Source organism: Chrysemys picta, chromosome 4 (genome assembly GCF_011386835.1).
Source record: "Chrysemys picta bellii isolate R12L10 chromosome 4, ASM1138683v2, whole genome shotgun sequence".
Taxonomy (NCBI): domain Eukaryota; kingdom Metazoa; phylum Chordata; order Testudines; family Emydidae; genus Chrysemys; species Chrysemys picta.
Window position 1 is genome coordinate 47328152 of NC_088794.1, and position 25477 is coordinate 47353628.

General features: G+C 44.6%; 1 long non-coding RNA gene across 1 annotated transcript in view; it reads right to left on the bottom strand.

Moving 5' to 3' along the window:
* LOC122174545 (uncharacterized) overlaps positions 1-19440 on the bottom strand; it is a 75831-nt gene extending 56391 nt beyond the window's left edge. Inside the window, exons 1-4 of the long non-coding RNA XR_006176547.2 lie at positions 19168-19440; positions 18437-18485; positions 17715-17809; positions 15894-15989 (exon numbers count right to left, since the gene is read on the bottom strand). This is a non-coding gene — a long non-coding RNA (uncharacterized LOC122174545). The remainder of the gene's footprint in view (positions 1-15893; positions 15990-17714; positions 17810-18436; positions 18486-19167) is intronic.
* Between the last annotated feature and the right edge of the window lie 6037 nt (positions 19441-25477).

Genomic DNA, 25477 nt, shown 5'->3' on the forward strand with positions numbered 1-25477 from the left:
AAGAGACTCTCACCACACCACTTTGCTTCCCTAACATACCCACCATTCTAGAAAATACCCTAGCACACCCAATGCTGCAGGATATTGCTCTGCAACATAGGCCTCTAGCCCTACATCACTGGTGAATGCCTTTTATGCTGGGGATATCCCTGGTGGTATAGTCAAGAAGCTGTGCAGTTTCTGGATGCCAGCTATGCTATTTCAATGGGCTGACTCCCAGAATAAGGTACTACCCCCCATTGAGTAAGGAATTAATTCTGCCACCCTTAATGACTACAGTTAAAAGTCCAACTCTCCCAGAAAATTCTCTGTTCTGCTGTCATCATAGCTTCATTAGTAATCGGAAAAAAGAGATCATAGATTTAGAATGAAATTCATCTTGATTGAATTAGCCTTCAAGAACAGTAAGGGAATTGCCAGAAAGTAGAATAATTGTTCAAATATTGTCTTCAAGGCAGGATACACAATCCAAATCCCCTCCCCACTGTCCTCCTCCCAGGAAAGATAATAGTCAAATTCATCCTAGGTCAGTCAATCAAGAAAAAAAGAATTATCACAAGAGACACAAGGGGGGTTTATTGCACCAAGTTCTGTTGATGAAGGAGACAAGCTTTTGAACTTCACAGAGCTCTTCTTCAGGTCTAGGAAAGGTACTCCAAGTGTCACAGCCAAGCTAATCATCAGAAGCAAGCTCCCCACACACCAACTCAAAAAGGCACCAGACCCTGCCAGAACAACTGATGCAAAACCTGCAGCCATATCTCCATTGCTACAATGCTCAATAACCCCCACAACACACCTTCCAAGATCTACAGGTGCCTTTCACCACATGTGGTGTACTATCCAGGGCATCAAATGTCCCAACCTCTATGTGGATGGATTTTAGACAATCACTACGCTCTCAAATGAACTCTCACAGAAAAATTATAAAAGACCCTCCAAACACTCTCCCTTGGGATGGAGTAGTACAGCAGCCCCGGATGCTATGTGGAATGTGTGTGTAGGGAAGTCCTGGAATGCAGTTCCCTTAGGGCTGCAAAGGGAGGTGAATCATAGAATATCAGGGTTGGAAGGGACTTCAGGAGGTCATCTAGTCCAACCCCCTGCTCAAAGAAGGACCAATCCCCAGACAGATTTTTACCCCAGTTCTCTAAATAGCCCCCTCAAGAATTGAACTCACAACCCTGGCTTTAGCAAGCCAATGCTCAAACCACTGAGCTATTCCTCACCCCACAGTTCTGTTGAACCTGAAGCTCAAGAAGAGTCTCCAGCATGTCTGTTCGCTGCTTGAGAAGCACTTGCATCTCCTGCTGCACCTCTCTCTCCTTTTCCTGTGCTTTTCTCCTCCCCGCTCTACCCCGTCCATTCTGTCCGCGAAGGTGATCCTTCAAGTGCTGTGCTCAGTATCCAAAGCACCAGAGGCTTGCAAGACCTCATGGAACATATCACCCCGCATCCGCTTCCTTCTCCTCCTCATCGGGCTGAGTCGCTCCACTAGTGTGGATGGAGAGACCCTCAAGATCACATTTCCAGCAGCAAAAGATACAATGCACAGAGATAGTATTGTGAGTATATTCACAAGCTAAATGAAAACTTAGTATACTGAACTCACTCCCCTTGATCCACACAAGCTACAAGCACGACATTCTGACTTCTACTTGGGATTCATAGATCATAGCAGCAGTCCCAACCATGGTGAATATGGCCGGGGACCAGGGGGAGCTCATGGGCATGAGTATATGTGGATAGGACAAACATGGCCCACACCACAAGGATGACCATGTTTTCCAAATCTTTGTAATAGGAAGAATATTTCCTAGGGTCTGAGATCAAATACTAGTATGTAATTCAGTCAATATGGAACAAATTCATCCCTTGTGTTGCTACTCCATTGTGGTCTCCCATATGTGAAACTTGAGAATGTGACAGTATTGACAGCATATCAGTCCATAGTACTGGCCAAAGAAGCAGTAACTAACTTTAATTGTCAAAGTTTTGAGGAGTTTTGGCATAGAAAGAATATAGTACATTTGTGTGATTCTTCTAAACGTGTTTCATTTAACACTGTTTGTTTGAATTCAAGTCTTGGTACTCAGTGAAAGGTTTGACTGTTCTCTTTTTTACTCATAGAATGCAGGTATGGAAGAAAGCGGATGGGACTTGCTCTGCACGCACAGTGGCTACTTTTAAACTTTAAAACCTGGGGTGTTAAAAAAACAACTTTGGAGCTGGCAAAGGGATTAGTTTCCTTTTGATTCACAAGCCACTTGCAAAGTTGTGTGTTAAAGATTTATTTTCCTGCTGCTCTAAAGCAGCCTAAAACTCCTCCTCAAACCCAAGAATTACATGGTCAAAACTGATATAAATCATATATGGTAAAAACAAATATCTTGCATTTAAATTTTAATGACAAATTTCAGCCTTGACATAGATGTAAAAGAGCCAAATCACTCCTCCAAAACTGGAAATGTTGACAGACCCTTAACTGTAGAAGTGCTAACAGTAAAATATAGACATGTGTGATTTGGCTTCATAAAATAGATGTCATGGGCTGCCGCTATGGAATTATTTATGCTACACACAGCAAGCCTAATGGGAAGGTCATTAAAATCCCCTTATTGCTGTACACACCTGGCTGCTGTTATATATTGGACTGCACAATTGGACTGGATGTCTCTGTAGTGACGCACTGCGCTGCCATGCAGAGGATCTCTCTTTGAACTGAATACCTCGTTCCCTGACCCCAGGAGCACTCTGGAGCTGTGCACACCACGCCTGACAGGAGGGAATGGTTCTCATTGCTCTTGAGCAACCACTTCTGAGCAGGCCAGGAGCAGAATCCAGATCAGCTTGGCTAGAAGGACGGGATGTCCCAACACAGGGCTTTTTAAAAGGGAAGGGAAAAAGAAGAGAACCCAGAGGACCATCCCGATTCCAAAGGAAACAATATGAAGCAACGGGGTAAATTCCTTGTGGTAAGTAGGTTACATGTTCTAACACAGCAAGGCTCAGATGCCCCATGCCAGCATAGGCACTGTTGGACTCAGCAGTTCCTCAGTGAGGTGCTGTCATCCCCGAGTACCTGGGTGACGGCCTTGGCTCAGATACTCTCCTCCTGGGATCTGATGGGACTGGATCAGGGCCGGCTCTAGGTTTTTTGCCACCCCAAGCTCCAAGAGCAGAACTGTCCAAGCAAAAAAAACAAACAACAACAACAACAAAAAACCCTCCGAGAGCGCAGCTGCCCGGAATGCTGCCCCAAGCACGTGCTTGCTTTGCTGGTGCCTAGATCTGGTCCTGGATTGGATCATTCCGAGCGAGACTCATAGGTCATCAAATCATAGAAGATTAGGGTTGGAAGAGACCTCAGGAGGGCATCTAGTCCAACCCCCGCTCAAAGCAGGACCAACCCCAACTAAATCATCCCAGCCAGGGCTTTGTCAAGCCAGGCCTTAAAAACCTCTAAGGATGGAGATTCCACCACCTCCCTAGGTAACCCATTCCAGTGCTTCACCACCCTCCTAGTGAAATAGTGTTCCCCAATATCCAACCTAGACCTCCCCCACTGCAACTTGAGACCACTGCTCCTTGTTCTGTCATCTGCCACCATTGAGAACAGCCGAGCTCCATCCTCTTTGGAACCCCCCCTTCAGGTAGTTGAAGGCTGCTATCAAATTCCCCCTCACTCTTCTCTTCTGCAGACTAAATAACCCCAGTCCCCTCAGCCTCTCCTCGTAAGTCATGTGCCCCAGCCCCCTAATCATTTTCATTGCCCTCTGCTGGACTCTCTCCAATTTGTCCACATCCCTTCTGTAGCGGGAGGACCAAAACTGGATGCAATACTCCAGGTGTGGCCTCACCAGTGCCAAATAGAGGGGAATAATCACTTCCCTTGATCTGCTGGCAATGCTTCTACTAATACAGCCCAATATGCCGTTGGCCTTCTTCCTCCAATTTGTCTCTACTCTCCAGCGTATCTACCTCTCCCCCCAGCTTAGTGTTCTCACTGCAGTTTGGGTCCCCACTGCACTTTGCTGGATTCAGATCCTCCTCACTGATGCTTGGATCCTCTGGGCTCAGCTTCACCTAGGTTTGGCTTAGATGCCTGTCTGAGCTCTGCTTGGTTTGGTTCCTTCTCTGTAGAGATCCCCTGGGCTTCTCTTCATGCTTGCTGTGGTGCAGGTGTTCCCTGGGCTTTCGTAGGCTCGCCAGGTTTACTGGCTTCCCTGGTGGTAGGATAGTGGGTTGCATTGTGGCCTGTGCAGTTGCTCCCACTGGCTGCTGGGGATGCAGTCACTACTCTGCCACCTCTCTCAGATGGGCAGAGGCAACACCGCACTCGTAGCTATCCAGCAGTATGGATCTGCTAGTGGAACCCTACCTTCCCACCCACTGAATTGGGGCTGCAGGCAGTAGCTGGGGAGGGGAAGACTCAGTGGTAGCTGGAGGATTGGGGGTACAGGAAGCAATGTAAGCAAGAGTCTGGAGCTGGAAGGGTTCTTGGTGGTGGCTGCTGTTTGTGGGAGGCAACAGGGGTAGCTGAGAGAAACAGACACTATCTCTCTGGTCGCCACTGGGACCTTCAGGTAGGTGACAGCCGGGATAACCGTCAGGATTCTAAACACACTGACGTCATTTTGGTGATGCTGAACTGCCCTGAGTCCCTGTAAAAAGTTGTGAGCAGGTTTTCATGCTTATTTCCACTCTCGCCCTCTCCCCTCTTGAATTGCAGTGTGCAGGGAAAACCAACTGACTACACGAAGTGCTCTCAAACGCAGTCATGTAACATACTGAAATAATGGAGGAAAATTACCCTCCCCCATAGGTGCTGACTGAGCACCCTCCGGCAGCCCCTTATCAGCGCCTCCCACTCCCTCTCAGCACCTCCACCCGCCAGCAGCCCCACTGATCAGCGCCTCCCCATCAGCTGTTCCTCGGTGTGCAGGAACTGCTAGGAGGGAGGGAGGAGTGCATTGGGGGAGGGAGCAGGAACAGGCGGGAGCAGGAAGAGGCAGGGTGGGGCCTTGGGCAGAGCCCCCCGCCAGCACATTAGAAAGTCAGTGCCTATGGCCCCACCCGATTTCTTTCTGTTCTAATCATTTTAAGTTTTGCTCTTTGACAGTAGAAGGTGCACAATCTACAGCTGCAGATTGATTTCTTCAGTTAGTGGCATCCCTTTAATTACATATTGTGCATAGAATATCTGAACGGTGTGTTGGGATGTGTAACAACGAGAGGCATGCCCTCTCCTATGCTGTGCATGTAAAATTGCCCCCATCCCTCTCCCCCAAGTTTACTGCCATTGACAACAACTCCTTTGCCTCTGGTACTTTCCCTAATCATGTAAGATATGCTACATTCCGTCCTTCCTGGACAGTCTATATGATTATTGCCCTAACTCAAACCTTCCCTTTCTCCAAAAGGATATGTGCATCTCTCCACTTTACTCTCATATGCACTATTATCCTTCATCATAGGTGCCGACTCCGTGGGTGCTCTTGAGCTCAAGCACCCACCAAAAAAAAGAGGGGGTGCTCAGAACCTGCAGGGCCGGATTAATCGGTTGTGGGCCCCGCGGCCCTGCCTGCTTTTCGCACGGGGGGAGTGTACAGAGAGGAGCACCCACCGGCAAAAACAAGTCAGTGCTTGTGTCCTTAATCATTTTCAGCCTTGATTTCATTCTGGCCAAAACATGGAAACTGTTCTCCTTCATGAGCTCCTTTCTGCTACTGAAAGCTTCTTCTCCCTTTTTGTTCTACTAGACCTCTGGCCACCTTCAACTCTCTGGACTACTCAGTCCTCCTGAACCACTTTCATTGCTCGGCAGGTATTCCAAGTTCTGTCTTGGTTCTACTTCCACCTATCGAAGTGCTCTTCAGTTCCCAGATGATGGCTTCTTCTCATGGCATTTCAAGAGTTCCTGACCTTTTAGCCTCTTCTTACTATGTCACCAGGGCCGGCTCCAGGCACCAGCTGACCAAGCACGTGCTTGGGGCGGCACCTTGGGGCAGGGCGGCGCTCGATTTTTTATTTTTTTTTTGGATTTGGCGGCGCGGTGCACGGAGGGGGGGCGGGGCTTCGGGCGGCGTGGTGCTTGGGGGGCGTGGTCTTGGGGGGGCGGGGGCTGGCGTGGTGTGGCGCTCGGACGGGGGCGGGGGCTTAGGGCAGCGCGGCGCTTGGAGGGGGGCGGGGTTCGGGTGGCGCGGTGCTGTGGGGGCGGGGCTTCGGGCAGTGTGGTGCTCGGAGGGGGCACGGGGGCTGGCACGGTGCGACGCTCGGAGTGGGGGCTTAGGGTGGCGCAGCGCTTGGAGGGGGCGGGGCTTCGGGTGGCACGGCGCTGGGGGGAATTGGTGAAGAGTTTCTCAAGGTTTCCCAGGGAAGGGAATCCATTTGGGAATGGTGGCAGCGGACCAGATCTAAGCTGGTAGTTAAGCTTAGAAGTCTTCATGCAGGCCCCCACATTTGTACCCTAAAGTTCAAAGTGGGGAAGCAGCCTTGACAAGGCAAAACAATGAATGATGCAATCTGAAGCTGGTATTACGTCATACATGATATGAATTGCATCATGTTATTCCTAGAAGTCATGGATGATGCAATCATAACGAAGCTTACATCACTCTGCTGAACAAATTGCCCTATATCAGCTCTAGAAATCATACAGTGTCGTGCTCTCTTATTTGTCAGTGTTTGATTTTGCAAAGGGACACATTTCTGTTTAGCCAAAGTGAGCAGAGATGCCTCGTACTTGTGTGAACAGTGCAGATAACTTCTGCTATGTTTGTGCTGAAGTGACTTTTGCATCACAAAAGCGCAGTATAACCACTATGGTTAAGAAAGCCTATCACCTTTATTTTGGCTGCAAAATTGGAGATCAGGACAAGAGGTGGGCCCCACACATATGCTGCAACACTTGTGCAACAAATCTTCGCCAGTGGTTGAACAGGAGAAGGAAATCTTTTGCAGTGCCAATGATTTGGAGAGCCAACAGAGCATACCAGCAATTGTTACTTCTGGATGGTGCCTCCAGTTGGGAAAGGTGTGTCAAAGAAGAAAAAGTGGACTGTGCATGATCCAAACATTCCATCAGCTATACGCCCAGTACCCCACGGAGAAGGACTGCCGGTTCCTGATGCACCAGAATCATTCTCACTTGAGTCAGACGAGGAAGAGGAAGAGGATGAAACTTCTGGTCCTGAACCATCAATGTCACAGGACCCACATTTTCTCCCATCCTCCTCCTCCTCCGAACCACACCTCATAACAGAAGGTGAACTGAATGACCTTGTCAGGGATTTGGAACTACCCAAGAGTAAGGCAGAGCTGTTGGGCTCCAGACTACAGCAGTGGAATCTCCTGGCAGGTGATGTTAGGGTTTCCATGTTCTGTGACCGTCAAAAGGATCTTGTCCCATTCTTCTTCATGGAAGGTGATCTTGTAGCCTGAAACAACATCGATGGTGTGATGGCAGCCCTCAACATCATTCACGATCCAGATGAGTGGAGACTGTTCATTGATTCATCAAAGAAGAGTCTTAAAGCTGTTTTAGTGCATAATGGCAATGTTTTGCCATCAATTCCAGTTGGTCATGCAGTCCATATGAAGGAAACCTATGACAACATGACAACTTTTAAGGTGCATAAACTATGACCAACATCAGTGGTAGCTCTGTGGCAATTTGAAGGTTATTACTCTCTTGCTTGGTCTGCAGACTGGATACACAAAGTACTGCTGTTTTCTCTGCGAATGGGATAGTCGTGCAAGAGATTCCCACTACATCAAGAAAGATTGGCCACTCCAACAGTCATTAGAGCCTGGGAGGAAAAGTGTTCAGCATCCACCACTTGTTGAATCAAGGAAGATTTTGTTACCACCCTTACACATCAAGCTGGGTCTGATGAAAAACTTTGTCAAGGCCATTGACAAAACACAAGCAGCTTTCAAGTACCTCTGTGGAAAATTTCCAAGGTTAAGTGAAGCTAAGATAAAGGAAGGTGTCTTTGTTGGTCCTCAGATTTGTGAACTTCTTCGAGATGATGCATTTGACCATGCACTGCGTGGCAAGGAAAAGACGGCATGGAAAGCCTTCCAGTTAGTGGCAATAAATTTTCTCGGAAACAACAAGGCAGACAACTACAGGTTGTTGGTGGAAAACCTCCTCAAGGCATACAAAAGCCTTGGTTGCAACATGTCACTAAAGATACATTTTTTGCACTCTCATCTAGATTTTTTCCCACCGAACTGCAGAGCAGTGAGCAACGAGCACGGCGAGCGATTTCACCAGGACATTGCAACAATGGAGAAACGCTATCAGGGCAAATGGAGCCCATTAATGCTTGCAAACTATTGTTGGACAGTGACAAGAGATGCTCCATTTAATGAATACAAGAGACAAGCCAAGAAGCACCGAGTAGACACTGAATAGAACTAAACTATGTACATAATAGTTTTTTGCCTTTTGTTTCATAATAAATTTTATTTATATAATCCTTTTGCTGATTTTTAAAGGGTTACATAAACAGGACAGGTGAAATATTATCATGTAAAGCAATCATAAACACATGAAAAGACCTAGGTTTACAATTTATGATTAAAACTCTATCTGCACAATATACATAGACATAAAATGTAAAAACTTAAATATCTTAGAAACAGTAGCCAGTTGTTTTAATTGTCATATCTGAATTCCGTAAATCAAAATACATAATAAATAGCACATTTTATCTCTGAAGCAGACGACTTCTCAAAAATTGTAGACCAGTGTAACACAAAATAGCCATCAGCTCCCATTGTTTTCACTGGGAATAAGGCCACAAACTGCCCTCAATTAAGATGATTGCCATTGTACTACAGCCTGTACAGATAGAAGTTTGGGCCATCCTTAGTAAAGGTGGCCACCACCTGGCATTGTTCCTAACGGTAGTGAAGCTAAGCTGCTCTCAGGAAAGATGGCAGATCTATGTGGCTGGCTGGGAAGGTCACTGTAAGGAGCAGGTGAATATGGGCAGACAGGAAGGGACAGTGTGGCAAAGCAGGTTAATATAAAGAGAAGGGGGAAAACATAGTGAAGGGAGGAAATGGGGTGGATTTGGAGAGGGAGAAACAGGAACCTTGTGGAGGGCAGGAGTCTGCATAAACGGATACATCTGAATATAGTGGGCTACAGGAGGGAATCTGAGGGGATCAGTGGGAAAATGGGAGGGGTACAAGATTGTGAGGAAAATTAGATTAAATATGGGGGAAGGTGGAAGACAGGAGACTGTGGATAAATATGGAAGTAGTAGTAAGTGAGGCAGAAGATTAGCTAGGACAGCCTGAACTCTGTGCAACAATTTTTGTTCACTGCTACACCTAATAAGTCATTTAATATTGAACTTATTTTAGTACTTCTGTCACCTAAGCATAAAGATGGCAAACAGTGCTGCTGCTCATGCCCCTCTCCCCCTGGTCACATTCCAGAGATCCAGATTCACCCACCCACCACTTGGGGTAAAATTTCATGTCCACCTCCTGGTTTCCCTTGCTCATCCTGCCAGGATGGTATAGCTCCAAAAGCCCACGGTGGGCATAGCTTACTTTCAACTAGAATTGTTTCTCACTTTTGACGAAACATTTTCATTATTGTTCGCAATCCTGAAAAGTAAATTCCATGCACACAGGAAGGGGGTTCTCAGTATGAGTTCATTCTATTTTCAAAGTCAGGTAAGTTCAGTGAAGCAGCAGTTGATAGTTTTGCTCTCTACTAGGGATGCATGCACTATTTGGCAAAGAATAAAACTTTAATGGAGGAGTTGGTACTTGTTAGACTTCTGCAGAAAACTCCCCTCCCACCAACCCACACCTTTCTCATGGTTTATCTCCGTCTTCCTACACATGCCTGTGACTTGCATGCCCCAGAATCAGAGAAATTTAGAAGGCAAAAGATTTCCTCCTGAGGTTGAACTTTGGGCTTTGTTTTGAAACCTTCCCCTTTCTCCTACCTAATGTGGATCATGAGGTACAGTAATACCTTTCCTCAGGCCAAAAGTATAGAAGATGCTTGTGATGTTCTGCCAAGACTTTAACACGGGCGTCCTAAGTATCCCGCTCCAGCACATCACTGGAAGCTAGCCCATACTAATGATCTTACTCTTACTTCCTGGAAGATGCTTGGAGACAACACCAGTGCCAACCTACAGAGTGTTGGATGCAGAATGACAATATCTATGTGGCTTGAAAGCTTGCCTCTTTCACCAACAGAAATTGGTCCAGTATAAGATATTACCTCATCCACCTTGCCTCTCTAATATCCTGGGACCAACACAGCAAACAATATCCACATTGCCCATTAGCCTGAAAGAGAAATGAACATTTTACTTGGTTATCCCCGAGTCCTTAATGATCTGCAAACAAATATTTCTCTCCTCACATCAGTACTCCAAAGACTGTAAAGATGTTCATGTTAGCAAGAAAGAGGCTGGCCATGTGTTGACATGAAATATTTTCATGCTCCATCTTGGTCTTCACAGATGAGAGTTGCCACTTTTTTAGTGCCATAAATAATCAAAGTAAAATTTTACTGATTTTTTCCAGATTTGTGGATATAACACCTCATTTAAGAAAGCACTTAAGCACATCCTTACATGTTAAGTGCATGCTGAAATGACCTTCTTGATTATGGATGATTTCCTGAATTAGGGCCATAGTGAAAGTTTACAATGAATACAGCCAGCTCTGCAGACAATAGCTCAGCTGGCATTGTATAGCGGACGCTCACTTGTTTCTTAATGAACTAGTAGAGTAGCTCTGAAAACCCATTTTACCTAGGACAGGCCAAAGACAGTGGACATGACTGGTGTACTGTTTCCATACTGTACGGAAGAGGCCAAAATCTTTCAAAATCCTGCTAAAATTCAAGCTGTGCTTTTTGTTGGCTTACTTAGATCTGGAACAATGTCAATTTTTTGGCTACAATTCTTGACTGGGATCCACCAGACTATATGTATTTTTCAGTTGTTGTTTCCTAAAATTCAAATTGTAGCATTAATATTTCTCATATTCTTGCAAGCCTTGGGGAAAAGGGCTGCTGCTAGTACATTTTCTCTCTTCTTGTCTTTTTCTGAATTATTTCATAGACCATTAAGAGGAGGTCTGGGCCAAATTTTACAGTGCTTCTCAGGCAATATCCCTATTGACATCAATAGAGGTTTTGCTTGAGTAAGGACTTCTGGGTTTGGACTGGTGTTTGTAATGACTTGCACTCTCCATCACCTATTGTGGATCTTCCTGTGCAAGTATGAATTTAAGCCAACTTGAAACTAGTGTGGATGTTGCAACAAAATACTTTGTGCATGATACATTTCCAAACTGCTGAAATTAGAGGACAGAACAAATGAAATCAAAAACCCCAGGCTGCGTCAAGCCACTTCTGCACCTTGGTAAGCCAAAAACAGGTGCGTGTTGTTACATGAGTGAAGTGCACTGCCAGTTCATTACCAAAGCAGTTCTTTGTTAGGAAGGCATTGAAGAAATCCTCATGCAGAGAGAAGAAAGCTGACATAGGAAGGTGAAGAAAAATACAGTTAAGTCTAAGAGAAAGGGAACAGTAAGGACTCTATTTAGCTCTGGAACTTAACGTTACAATAATTTATTGCCAACTGGAGACAGATCTGACATGACACAGCTTTTGTCCTTAGACTAGGTGTTACGTATTATGTGTGCAGACTGGAAAGATCTGGGATCCCCCCCAGCTGTTCCAGTCAATCAGTCTCAGTCTGGTTAATCTCTGTCAGCACTGCACTTGCCAACCCTCCTTCTCTGTCCCCCTCTAACCACTGCAAGCACAAACATAAAGATCAGGATCTGAAAACAAAAAACAAACCATTTCTTCCTTGTGTTCAGAGAAGACAAGACTTCAGCATGTCTGACTATTCAGAGTGTGCATTCTCCAGTAAAAGGGCTGGATCATCAGTATCAGTTTGCACTTACATGGCAACTTTCACCCAATCTCAAAATGCTTTAGAAACAAGCCTCACATTAACCTTATGAGGGAGGGAAGCACCAGTGTGATCTCCGTTTTACAGAGTGGTAAACAGACACAGACATTGAGGGATTTGCCCAAGGTGTCAGAGTCAGTGGTAGATCTAAAAGAAGAGAACTTCATGCTGTCTAGTCAATTGGATTTTCAGCTTAATACAAAGCTAGAACTCCAAGCTAACCTCAAGGTCTGTGATCCCAGGAGAAGTAAACAAACCAGTATAATTTTACTAGCTCAGTACAAAAACTGCCTAGTCAAGGATGTGTATATTCCTAGTTCTGTCACAGACAGTATGTGACCTTGGCAAGTCACTTAGTGACTCTTTGATCTATCACAAGGTCTTTCTGCCTGTTTAAAAAACCATGAGAGACCCGGGCAAGCCTTAAACATGTAAAATAATTGCTTGGGTGCAGGAGAATTTGTACCCAGCAAATCCCAGCCCCGCCTTACTTATTTATATGGTAGGACAGTGTCTCTGCCGTTGACTATTTGGGTGTCATGAAACATTAACAGTCTAGATCCAGGGGTAAAAGCAGAGACAGGCACTGCTTATAGAGGGCTCATTATTAGCATATGGCTGTAGAATGAGAGACTTCCATCCCAAGCTCACACAAAGACTGTCCAGAACAGGAAGAGCTAAGTAGAACCTAAAGAACCATAGATTAGTAGCTGGGGATATCTAGTCACATGGATTGTCAGATGTAAGTTGCCCCTTAACAGGTAGGGCAGAGAATAGCATTTGCTTACTCCTGACATTCAACAATAGCACCACCATGCTCTTTTCAGGTTTTGGGGAAGTGTGGGTAGGGGTGAGGAGAACTGGGAGATGAGAAAGCAGCTTTTGGGGTTTGCTGTGAAGTGTAGCAGGGAGGAACGTTATAGAAACAATAGGTAGCCAGAAGCACAGTGTAGGGGTGATCTACAAACCCCCAAACTCAACTGTCCATCTCCATTATCAGTTTATATGAATGACTTTTTTCTTTTGTAACTGCTACCACCATTAAATACTATCAATCTAGTTATGGGACATCCTGAGGTTGAGAGAAAAGGGACGGATCTTGCTTGCAATAAACAAAGGACTCTGGAGTTTGAACACAATTTCCACACCTGCCATAACTAAAATGGATAGGTTGTATCAGGTGCCGCAGCAAGGCTCTGACACCAAAATCCTTGATAGTCTTGGTGGCTTTGGGGAAGGTGAAGGGATCTCAGGCTTCTCATTGAGAGACAGAGTCATGGAGAATGACTATTCTGGGGAAAGAGAGATCACTTTTAGCACCTTAGCAATATCAGTGTCAGACTGTCAACACCCCTGGCTAAATATCAGCAGCAGCAGCATGTGGGAGCAGATCCTCCCTTTGTTACATCCTCTCCCACAGAGGCTGAAGATCGTGTAGTGAACTTTTCCCTAGCACTAGAACCTGCTGTAGTTTCAGTCAAGAGAGGTAGTGTTAGAGTCTGCAGCTATGAGAGAGACAGGCCAGGAGAGGGCAGCTCGAGCTAGGGAGGGGGCTTGGAGCTGCTAGAGAGGAGGCGGCTGGAAAGTGGTTAAAGAGGATGGAGGCAAAAAGAGGTGGCGCTGGGGGAAAAGAGGATTTGCTGAGGAAGCGACGCTAGAGGGAGAGCAGTGTGGAAGGAGTCCGGGTGGAAGGGGCATGGAGTGTATGAACAGTGAGATTGGACCATTCTGATGCTGACAAAGGGAATACAGTTTGGGTGCTCGGGTCGATGGGTGTAGCTCTCCCAGTGAGGCACCGTCATTGGCAGGTGACCCTTTTGGAAAAAGGTGTGGTCACTGGAGCGTCGAATTGTAGGAGCATCACAAACCAGAGAGAGACAAAGGCGGGAGTACAGGGGTGAAACAAGACTTTGCAGCTAGGTAGAGGAGGAATGGATTTCTTCTTGGGGATGGAACAGCATGTTGAAGACAAAATTCTTTTCATTTTGATGGTAATTTACAATTTTCCTAAATGAGTATTTTATGTTACCTGGTATTATTTATGTTCTTACAAAATTCTTGGGTTTTCCTTTATAAAGTGTAAAAATGTAAGGTTATCCCCATTGTATTTGTTTGCCTGTCCCTCTCCTTACAGCAGGCATTGCTGTTACCTTTCTAATTGCTGGTAACTGGACCCTGAGGCCCCGCTGCTGCCCCGCCTCTCCCCCCCAAAGTCCCTCCCTGGCTCCACCTCTTCCCCCAAGGTCCCGCCCCGTCACTTGCTCCTCTCCCCCATGCCCCCATTGCTCACTGGATCATCTCAAGGAACTTGCCTGAAGCTAGGAGGTGGCCCTGGCTGAGCTGGGGCTGGTGTGGGTTAATGACCCAGCACCTCCCCCAACCCCGTGGTAACCAGATTTTTGGTTCAGGTGCTATTTAAGGTTGCCAGGTTCCCTTTTTGACTGGACTTTCCAATCAAAAACCATGCACCTGGCAACCCTAAATGGCACCCGGACATGGAAGCCAAAAACTGGACGGTCTGGGAAAAATTCCAACGGGTGGCAACCATACATAGCCTAGCTGAGGTCTGGGTCACTGCAATGACAGCTAAGGACATTGATAACATTCAAGTAGTCTTCGGACACATTGTCTTGCGATGCCTCTGTGGAGCCCTGCTGTTGGGTATTCCACTAAGGAGATACTCCTGGCTCCATGCGCCTCATGGTTCCAAAACTCAGCACTGGAGTTTCCCTGCAGTGAGAATATGCAGCAGCAACACTCTCAAAGAGCTAGAGTTATCAGTGAGTAACCTCTCTGTATTAGAAACTGGCCCCAAAAGAAACCCTGGATCCAAAGACCCCCCACAACTCCCATACACTTTTGAGATGAAACCTTACTTCTACTTTAAACAATGGCAAAACTCCCACTGATTTCACTGGGGCTCAAATTTCACCCCAGGTGTGATGAAAATATAAACCCTATCCAACTTCTACAAATGGCCCCCGCATTTTTATAATGGGCCAAACTAAAGTTCTGGATCCAAAACACCCAGGAACTCTGGGAGTCTTCAAAAACCAGATTTTGTGGCTTGAGGCTACCTCCAGCAGACATCTGAGAATCCAGGGGAAGAAATGGACTTATCAGTAACTTAAGGCTAGAGAGAGAGCACACACCTGGGAGATCAGAAATCAAGGGTTCACCCACTGATCTACTTCATCATAACTCTAAGAGACAGAAGTAAATGAAAGGAGAGAATTCATCATTCACTAGGATATGCGGCAGTAAATCAAAGTTACTCAAAACCAAGTAGTTCTGGAATTACTGAGGTCAAGAACTGTTTGGAGTGAATAGCACCTGAGAAGGGTGGAGCATAAGTATTCCAACTTCTTGGTCTTATGATCCCACAGTCTCAAAGTCAGAGAAGTTCCTAAGGATTTGGCTGTCCAGCAACACAAATACCCATTTTGTGACAAAAGTCCCCCTGCCTTGCACTGCTTTGAGAAGGTTGGGGACTATAATTAAATACAGAATGAGATCTTACATCACCCCACAGCTTCTTTCCACAGAATCTGTCAGAGAAGCTATAGAAGGGAATAAACATGACCCTGACTGCAGAAGTGAGAGCTGCTGCAGTTGATGCCAATGGTATTGGGAAATAAAAACAAAGCAATTAAATAAATATGGGAATAGAGACCTGGGCCTAACCTATCCACATGGGTATTAGAGGAAAGGGCAGGGCTGGTTTTGTTTTTATTTTCAGCAACAATAAGTGAGTGAAACACAGAAATAAACTGTACCAAAGCTAACCACAAACTAAAATTAGCTCAAGTATGTATTTTGCCCAAGGCAATAAATATCCTGACAGATGATGATGATATCTGAATCCTCCTTCCTGTTGTTAATTTCATCTATTGAATAAATAAGGTACGTCAGGAATATTACCACTACGGACACCTTCCATCACAGCTGTGCTAACACTGGGGTGCCTCTTCGCTTCTTTACTTGCCCATTCTCCAGTAGTGGCAATGCTCATGATAGCTGCTGACACAGAGGTGGAAAGAGAAGTATTCAGGGCCTTGAGCTTGGTTACGAATGGGTTGGCATGCACATGCTGCAGTTGCACAGGAAGAAGAATGTGACACTCTGCTATCATTTTTGTGCTATTGATTCCACTTTTATCTTGAAAACACCTCATGTCACAGCAGATATTAAAGCACTGCAGATTACAGATACCTATATATTCCTGACAGTTTGTTAAAACGACAAACATTGTCCAGTTAGTTCACGAGCCCAAATCAGAAAAAGTGTCATCATTTAATCATGGGGGTTCTGTTTGGATTTTTTTGTGGGGGTGGCATTTAATGTTTTGGGTTTTTTCCTCCCAAAAATATTTGTTTACTGTATCAAAATGACTTCTATAATCATGGCACAAGTGGCTTTTGTTTCCCTTACGTGAGTTGCCTCTCCTCAGTGACTGCTGCAGGGGTTCCGTTATTTGTATCTATAGCAGGGCAGATGCAAACAACAACTAGAAATGGGTCTGAACTGCAAAATTCAGATTTAGACTGGAACTGTTTCAAAGTCTGTGGGTGTTCAAATCAGCGGTTTTAAAATCGTTCGGTTATAGAGATAAGGAGGACAGCTGCAAGGATAAAAATCAAATCAAATGTCTCAGTTTCAAGAAGATGATCTAGGGGGTTTAAAATGGATAGATCTAGATTTGGGTTTGGTCTCATTTCTACAAACAAATAGTTTATAAATAGAGCTGGTAAAAAAACCTACCCAGAATTTCTGTCCTGTGGGAAATTCCATTATTTTAAAGTTAGCTTTCATCCTAAATTGAGACAAAAGAGTGAAATACTAATCTTTTTTTGCCAAGTGGAAAGTTTTAAATCAAAATAATTTGGAAATGTTTTGTTTCAACATTCCCAAACCGAGACACTGACAGAAAATTCTCAACCAGTTCTATTTATAAACATATGAAGAGAGACCAGTCTTAAAAAGGCACACGGGAAGCAGAGTTAAGGACTTTCAGCCTTACTTCTGTATCTCCTGACTCTTGTAAGCTTCTCAATTGTAATTGTGCTTCAAGGGTAGTTTTAAGCATGGAGCAGGTGTAATATTACTGAAATTCATGACCCATAGCTACAGCATAGAGTGAAATTTTCCCCATGACATAGGGCCTGCACAAGATCTTCACACCACTTACACTCCAGTTAAGTTCATAATATTGGCTTTAAATCATGGTTCTACTATGGAAAGATACTATTACAATTGCATTGTGTGGTTCCAAGCTTATTGCGTTTCAGCAATTTCCATTTCAGTTTGCAAGTAGCATTTTTTTTTCTAAATGCCAGCCCTGCAAAATCAGCCTAGGATCTGAGAGTCAAGCTGAGTTCTTTCCTTTTCGGGGGAGGGATAGCTCAGTGGTTTGAGCATTAGCCGGCTAAACCCAAGGTTGTGAGTTCAATCCTTGAGGGGGCCATTTAGGGAACTGGGGTAAAAATCTGTCTGAGGATTGGTCCTGCTTTGAGCAGGGGGGGTTGGACTAGATGACCTCCTGAGGTCCCTTCCAACCCTGATATTCTATGAACATCATTGGATTCTGTAGGCAAAATTATGACCTCAGTGACATGTCTGTGCCTTCAAAAGGTTTGCACAGGCATCAATGCCTGGAATTCAATAATCAAGTCTGTTGATTCACAGGGAGGAGAAGAATGCAGCTTACTCTCAGACTTGCATCTGAAGAAGTGAGGTTCTTACCTGAAAGCTTATGCTCCCAATACTTCTGTTAGTCTCTAAGGTGCCACAGGACCCTCTGTTGCTTTTTACAGATTCAGACTAACACGGCTACCCCTCTGAGAAATAAAAAAGCAAACACTTATATTTGTCACTAAATACACACGTGGAACTAAGTTGGAAAGTCCTATTTTTACATAGTTCAGAGTAGAATTGCACCCATTTGGAATAATTAGATAAAGCTGCTCATGCGGAGAGCTTATCACATATGAATAGACTCACGCCTCTGTGTCCCTCCTAGTCTGATAGTATTCGTGAAATTTAGCCCACACAGATGGCACCGAGTCCTCCCCTCACCCATGGACAGAAAAGCAACACTGCCACCCTGTGGGATTTGGGGCAGGGTCTTTTGCATTCTTAACCCTCTTTTTGCAATCACTCTATGGAATACATGGTGATTTTGGAGATCTCCTTTATATCATTAAAAATTAACATATCTATATTAAAGAAAACCAAATAAGCTAACAACAAATAACATTTTTATATAGAGCCAACAGAGTACCTAGCACTGGGTATAAATCAGAGCTCTCACCAATTCCTGATGAATTTTAAAAACAATAGTTTCCTACTGATGCCCTAGTGGGTTTCTCCTTTCTACATTTTTTGTATGTGGTGAACATGTATACAGGTTTCAGATAAAACTCTGATTTTATAATATAAAATCATATAATGTAGCAAACTCTGACCTTTGAGCTCAAGAGCTTCTCCCTCTCCACTCTGATGCAGAAAGTGTGACTATATGCAGGGACAAAAAAACAGGTTTGGTTTTGCTTGTTGCAAAATATGTCAGAGAAGTTGGCCATTAACCCCCAAATGTATCAAAGGCAAAATTTGCCAACTTACATATTTGTACAATTCTGTTTGCATACATTTTCTGAAATTGTTATTGAACAGTATGTGTACTGAGCAATAGAAGAAAAAACACCCCAATCAATTCCTTATGGCATTTTACCATTTTTAGAGAGTTTAAATATTTTTTGTACAGCTGATTAAAATATAAAGTGTCTTGGCTTTTCCCAGCAGCATTTTAAATATATGCACAATGTATATATTTCTACCAGTTTTTAATTTCCATGCCAATTTTCAAGCAAAACTGCCCATGCTTAATTCGCCAAGTCTTACAGAATTTTGGTTTCTTTCAGTTGATTATTTTTATTTAATGGAGATCACATTTATTAACATTAGTGGAAAAAGTATTTTCTCAGATTGTCTTGCATTTCCAACAGAGGGAATATGATTAATTCATTTTGTAATTTTTAATGTATCATTTGAAAACAGGTCTCCAGTTCCTCACAGTTATTTGCAGGTTTGTTTCTCTCAGTATGATCATCCTTATGCTTATCTACAGACTGCCCATCCCCACTAAAATATATCCGGGAATAACCCTATTGCTTAATACTCAGTCATATTTACTTACCAGAATTAATTTAGTGCTGTTATTTCTTATAAAAGTGTTTCCCCACTTCCACATTTGATGTATCTCCCAATTTGGTTTAAAGTTTCAATTTGTATCAGTCAGCCCACCACAATTCAAATATTTGCATGACAGGAAATTCCAATAAAGCAGTAGGGGTCAGTCAACTGTTAACAAAAATGCAGTTTGCAATGGTGCAGTTTATAGAAGCACATACTTAGTATGGCTTAAGTGACAATTCACTGACCATGGACTACTTGTGTGAATTAGGGTTTACACTTTACAGGATCAAACCCTAAAGCTAAAGTTAGGTATATCTAGAACTCAGGTCCACAACAATTACTTATGAATAATCCTTGCTTACTTTGGGCCTGGATTCTGACCCACCTGTGTAGTCTTTTACTATGCAAGTAGTCTCAGTGAAATCACCTTGAGGTCAGCCACAGTACTGCAAGCCCCAATTTATAGCAGTGCAGCAAATCTACATTCAGCACAGCAAAACAGCATGGCCAAAGAAAAATGCCATTATTGCCCTGGCCCTGAGAGGGGCCCTGCAAAAGGGGAAAGTTGGGTAAAGTTCTCAAAAACACTGCAATTCACTTGTAACTCTTATTTTTTAAAAACTTCATTAGAGTTTTGATCTTCTCTGATTATGAAATGCTTTGAAAGCTACAATGGACAGACACTATGTAAACAAAAACTTATTACAACAGCAGCAGAAAATATGCACCTTGGCATTCTGCGGCTAAACAACTTGAGACAAAAAACAAAAACAATAACCATGCATCCATGATCAGTGTGATTTATAGCCTACAATAAACTCTGGGATGGATGAAGAGCACAAAAACTACAAAGAAAATGTTCCATACATGTCGCCAGTTTTGCAACCACTTTGAAGGGGGGAGGAGGAAAATTGGAGAGAGAAGGGAAAAGTCATGCTCGATTCCCCAAGGGTCTCGTCCAAAGCTCATTGAAGTTTATGGAAAGATGCCCCTTGTGGCTTCAATGGGCTTTCGATCAGGCCCCAAGAGATGATTACAAAGCTGCTGCACAAGGAAAACCAAAAATATTCAAGGAAAAAAATGTGTTTATCTGGAAGGAAAATGTCCCCCACAGGGCCCAAGACAACATTAATAATTTGGTGCATCCAACCACCAGCACTCCAGGGTGAATTAAAAGAACACCATCTACTATATATAAATAAAAACATCAAATTTCTATTAATGTTTTCCCACCTACTGTTACCTGTCACACCTCAGATGACTAGAAAAGAGAAATATATTTTCTTTTTTTCCAGGTTGTTTATTTTGCATGTTTGACAGCACAGTGTGTACAGTTAGTTCTAGTGTTTAGTCTTTCCCCTATTTGGGTGGGTTTTTCACACGCCAGCAGGAGAAAAAATATTTTAAAGAGAAATATGGAAAATGACAAAAGCTGGCAGGGGGCATCAGAAGCAGGTGTGATACCTGGAACCATTCTTAACTAGTCCATTACAGAAAATGAGTTTTCCAGTTGATGATGACCCTTTAAGCTTGAGTTTTGCTTGTAGGATTCTACACATATGAGCAAATGTTTGCAGGACTGTACCCAGAATACAGCTCTGAATGACAGTTGGAAACATTAACCTTTTGTGTTAGACAAACCATGAACAATTTTTTTCTTCGAAGGGCCCAATCCAGTGAGGTATGCTGAACACCTCTAACTCCCATTGCAATCAAAATCTTGCACTTGGAAGCGTTCTGTTTTCTAACGCAAGAAGCGGGGAAGAGTTCGACTACTCCACCGAAATGAATTTACTGGGTCATTACTCATACACACTATGAGGTTCTTCTGCAAAGGCCCTTCTATATAACCCTTTTCATGAGAGTTCCTTATTGGTTTAGCTCAGTGGTCGGCAAGCTTTCAGAAGTGGTGTGCCGAGTCTTCATTTATTCACTCTAATTTTAAGGTTTTACATGCCGGTAATACATTTTAACGTTTTTAGAAGGTCTCTTTCTATAAGTCTATAATATAGAACTAAACTATTGTTGTATGTAAAGTAAATAAGGTTTTTAAATTTAAAATAATTTAAAATTAAATTAAAATGCAGAGCCCCCCGGACCGGTGGCCAGGACCCGGGCAGTGTGAGTGCCACTGAAAATCAGCTCGCGTGCCGCCTTCGGCACGCGTGCCATAGGTTGCCTACCTCTGGTCTAGCTCTTTAATACACTTCACTGTCCCTTTTTTAGAAAACAAAACAAAACAGAGTAAAAACAAGTGGAAAGGAATAAGTGAGAGGACACCAAAAGCTTCTCTCTTCCCTTTCCAGGGGCGGCAAGTTTATATAATGATTGGTGGTGCCCAGAACGGGTCCAACTCCCGCCCCTCTACCTGCCTAAAACTCTGGGAGGGGATTTGGGTGTGGGAGGGATGTGGGCTCTGAGATGGAGTTTGGGTGCTGGGTGCAGGCTATGGGCTGGGGCAGAGGGTTGGAGTGTAGAAGGGGGTGCAGGCTCTGGAAGGGAGTTTGGGTGCGGGAGGGGTGCAGGCTATGGGAGGCAGTTTGAGTGCTGGCTCTGTGCTGGGACAGAGGGTTGGGGCTCAGGAGGGGGCTTGGGGTGCTGGGTGCGGGAGGGGGTTTGGGTGCAGGCTCTGGGAGGGGGTTTGGGTGCTGGGTGTGGGCTCTGGGCTGGAACAGAGGGTTGAGGGTTGGGAGGGGGTTTGGGTGCTGGGTGTGGGCTCTGGGCTGGAACAGAGGGTTGGGGGTTGGGAGGGGGTTTGGGTGCTGGGTGCGGGAGGGGGTTTGGGTGCAGGCTCTGGGAGGGGGTTTGGGTGCTGGGTGTGGGCTCTGGGCTGGGACAGAGGGTTGGGGTGCAGGAGGGAGTGCTGGGTTGGTTGGGGATGAAGAGTTTGGGGTGCAGCAGGCAGGCTGCCCCGGGGTGGGGCAAGGTGCCAGAGAGGACGACTCCTCCCTACCCTCCCCCCCAGCATGACACTCACCCAAGCCCCCCCAGGCTGCTGCTCAGGAGGTCCAGCCAGGATAACTCCCCCCAGAGTCGACTCGGAGTCGCCTGCCGGAGGTGGGGGGGGGGGCACGCGCCTCCTCCCCTCTTCCCTCCATAGGTGCAGCAGCCGCCTCATCCTGCCCCCGGCGCTGCTCCCTTATAGCCGACCGCGGCAACAACCATCGAGGGAGCGTAGCGTGAAGCTGCAGGGGGCAGCTCCCCACTGTCCAGGGCAGGCAGGGACACTCGGGGGAGGCGCACAGGGGTGGCAGGTGGGGCTGGGAGACATTCCAGGGGAGATGTGCGGGGGCAACAGGCAGGGCCAGGGGAGAGACCCGGCCCTGAACATTGGTGAAACTGGGCCCCAATGCCCTGAATTTGCTGGAACCCTGGGCACCACAGGCCCCTATAACCCACTGCCTCTGTCCCTTTCTTCATGGGATGTAGCGTAATTAAACAAAACAAATGGTATGCATAACGGGCCAGAGTCTCCCCTTTCTTACACTGTAAGTGTAAGTCCACCAACTTCAGTGGAGTTACTTCTGATTCACAATGGTGTTGGCAAGGGCTGGACCAGGTCCTTTGATCTCAGTTACACTAATGGAAATCCAGAGTAATGTTGCCGAGTTAAATGATGTTACAAACGTGAAACGGAGAGCAGTAGCTCTACCATTAAGCTGCACACCCTCCGTCTATTCCATTTGGATCCTAGAGCTTCCTAAATCAAGCTTTGATCTCATTGTTGTCTGAATTCTGAGTATACCTACAAATAAGCACACAACTTTTCCACTTCTGTTGCCCAAATGCTGAACAATACAACATCCCCTCCCCCCCCCGAGAGCCAAACACAGCCAATGAATAGACTACAACATCCCCTGGGGAGCCAGACACAGTCAATTAAAATAACTGACATTTTTGCTTTGTTATTTTGAGGAAGAGAAACTTCTCCCAAATTGTTTTTATTCCTTTTGGGGCTGGGGCATTCTGTCCTTCCTCTGACCCCACCCCCACCCCTTGCCCCGCTTTTCTTTCCCCCATATATAGGTGATTTATTCGGTCATTTTTGCAATATTTCTAGGACTGTTAAATTACCTTCTTCATCCTTTATGTTGTTATGAATGGCTTGAGTTGTAAAGGTCAGACCACATGTATACTCACAACCTGTTCTCAGAAACACTGACATTTATGGAGAGAAGGAACTGTCTGTTCATTTAGTCAATCCCCTGCCTCGCCGCTAGACAAATTATGCTTCAGCAAGGAAAACCAGAGACCTTATCACTAAATCTTTTATTCCCTTTTGAATCCTAAACCTAGTGCTAATGCCCACTGCTCAGTCTCATCGTCCCTGTTCCATTTGGTCCGCCCCACAAAGAAACAGTTACTTACCTCACAGTAAGCATACCTCATACGCTCGAGATTGGCCATCAGTGTGTGCTGGGGCTGCATGTATGTCCATGTCCTAATGCCCAATACCAAGGGCATAAACGGCAGAGCAGGCCAGACTATCCTTCAGTTCCTTCACTAATGTAGGTTCCAGGTGTTATTAGAGTCCATAGTAGTGGGGAAGAAGGCGGATCATGGAATATACATTGACAATACATGTCACAGAACCACAGTTACTGTAAGGTAACCATGTTATAGCACATCCTTACCAGAGAACTCCCTTGTGGCATTGTGCAGTATAAGAGCCACTCAGGCTCGGTTTCCCAGCTGGTCTTTCACTGCTCTGCCCAGCCTCCAACACTTCCTAGATTGCACAGATGTAGCCCATTAAATTAGATAACTCTTAACAGAGTACAATACAGCTAGATACCCACGTTGAACATCTCTGGGTTGAAATACCTTATCCTTTCAATCTGTCTGCATACACTATAAAGAGTCTCAGACTCTAAATGATCTCGTTGTATGTAAATAGAATAATATTCTGAGGGCAACCAATATATGTAATCTAGCCTCTCCTCATCGGTATGTATGTGGTTTGGGAAAAACCGGTGTATTTCAAATAGAAATCAGTGACTATCTTCAGCAAAAGTTTGGGATGGGGCCTAAGAGTTACCTTAGTCTCATGGAAAAAATCATAGAGGGACTCAGACGAGAGCCTGAATTTACTCGGTTTTTCTGGTTGATATAATTGCTACTAAAATGCTGTTTCCTGTATAAATGTAGCAAAGAGCAACTTGATGTGCTCAAATGGGAATTCCTTTAACCTCTCTAGGGCCACATTATGGTCCTAGGGAGACAGCTCCCTAAATGGGGATAGCCATGTGAAAGACCATTTAGGAATCTAAGGGCTTGTCTATGTGAATTTGCACTCCATATGTTTTATGGAAATATGCTTATGAGTGTAAATATGATGTAACTGGAATATGCTTTATGCAAAAGGTCTCTTGTAAGGTATCATAACAAAGATTATAACCTATTGAATATATTCCTCCTATTTGTATGTATGTATCATTATATTTTTAGCTTCAGATACAAGAAAGTATAACTCTGGGGTCCTATAGTAATTATACAAAGTGTGGGCCATTGATGGTGGTTTAGAATCTTGATGGCTCCCATTGACTAGGACAATTGGTTGTAAATGGTTTTGTTTACTTGCAAGCCTTCCTGTGTTCCTGTAAGCCAGCCCAGGAAGAATGGAGGTTGGGGGGTCTCACAGGACATGTGACCATGTCACATGATGCTGAAATCCATCTTAAATCTGGTACTTTTCCATTTAGGAGGAGAGGTGGGGGACCCAGAGAGACAAAAGATTCCCGCCTTGGGCCAAAGCTATAAAAGGGCAGGAACAGAACAAAGGGGGCTGCTAGTCATGAGAAATCCCGTAGTTACCACCTGAGCTGGAACTAACAAGGACTGTTCCAGGGGAAAGAATTGGGCCCAGACTAGGAAGGAGTCTAGTCTGTGAAAGAAGCTTATTGGAACATCTCTCAGGGTGAGATTTTACCTGTAAACAGTTTCTTAATGTATTAGGCTTACACTTACGTGTTTTTGCTTTATTTTGCTTGGTGACCTACTTTGTTCTGTCTGTTATTACTTGAAACCACTTAAATCCTACTTTTTATTCTTAATAAAATCACTTTTGTTTATTATTGAACCCAGAGTAAGTGATTAATACCTGGGGGAGCAAACAGCTATGCATAGCTCTCTATCAGTGTTACAGAGGACAGACAATTTATGAGTTTACCCTCTATAAGCTTTATACAAAGTAAAACAGACTTATTTGGGGTTTGGTTCCCATTGGGAGCTGGGTGTCTGGGTGCTGGAGAGAGGTGACCTGCTGAGCAGTTTTTGGTTAAAGTCTGCCGCTTTGGGGGCGTGGACCAGAC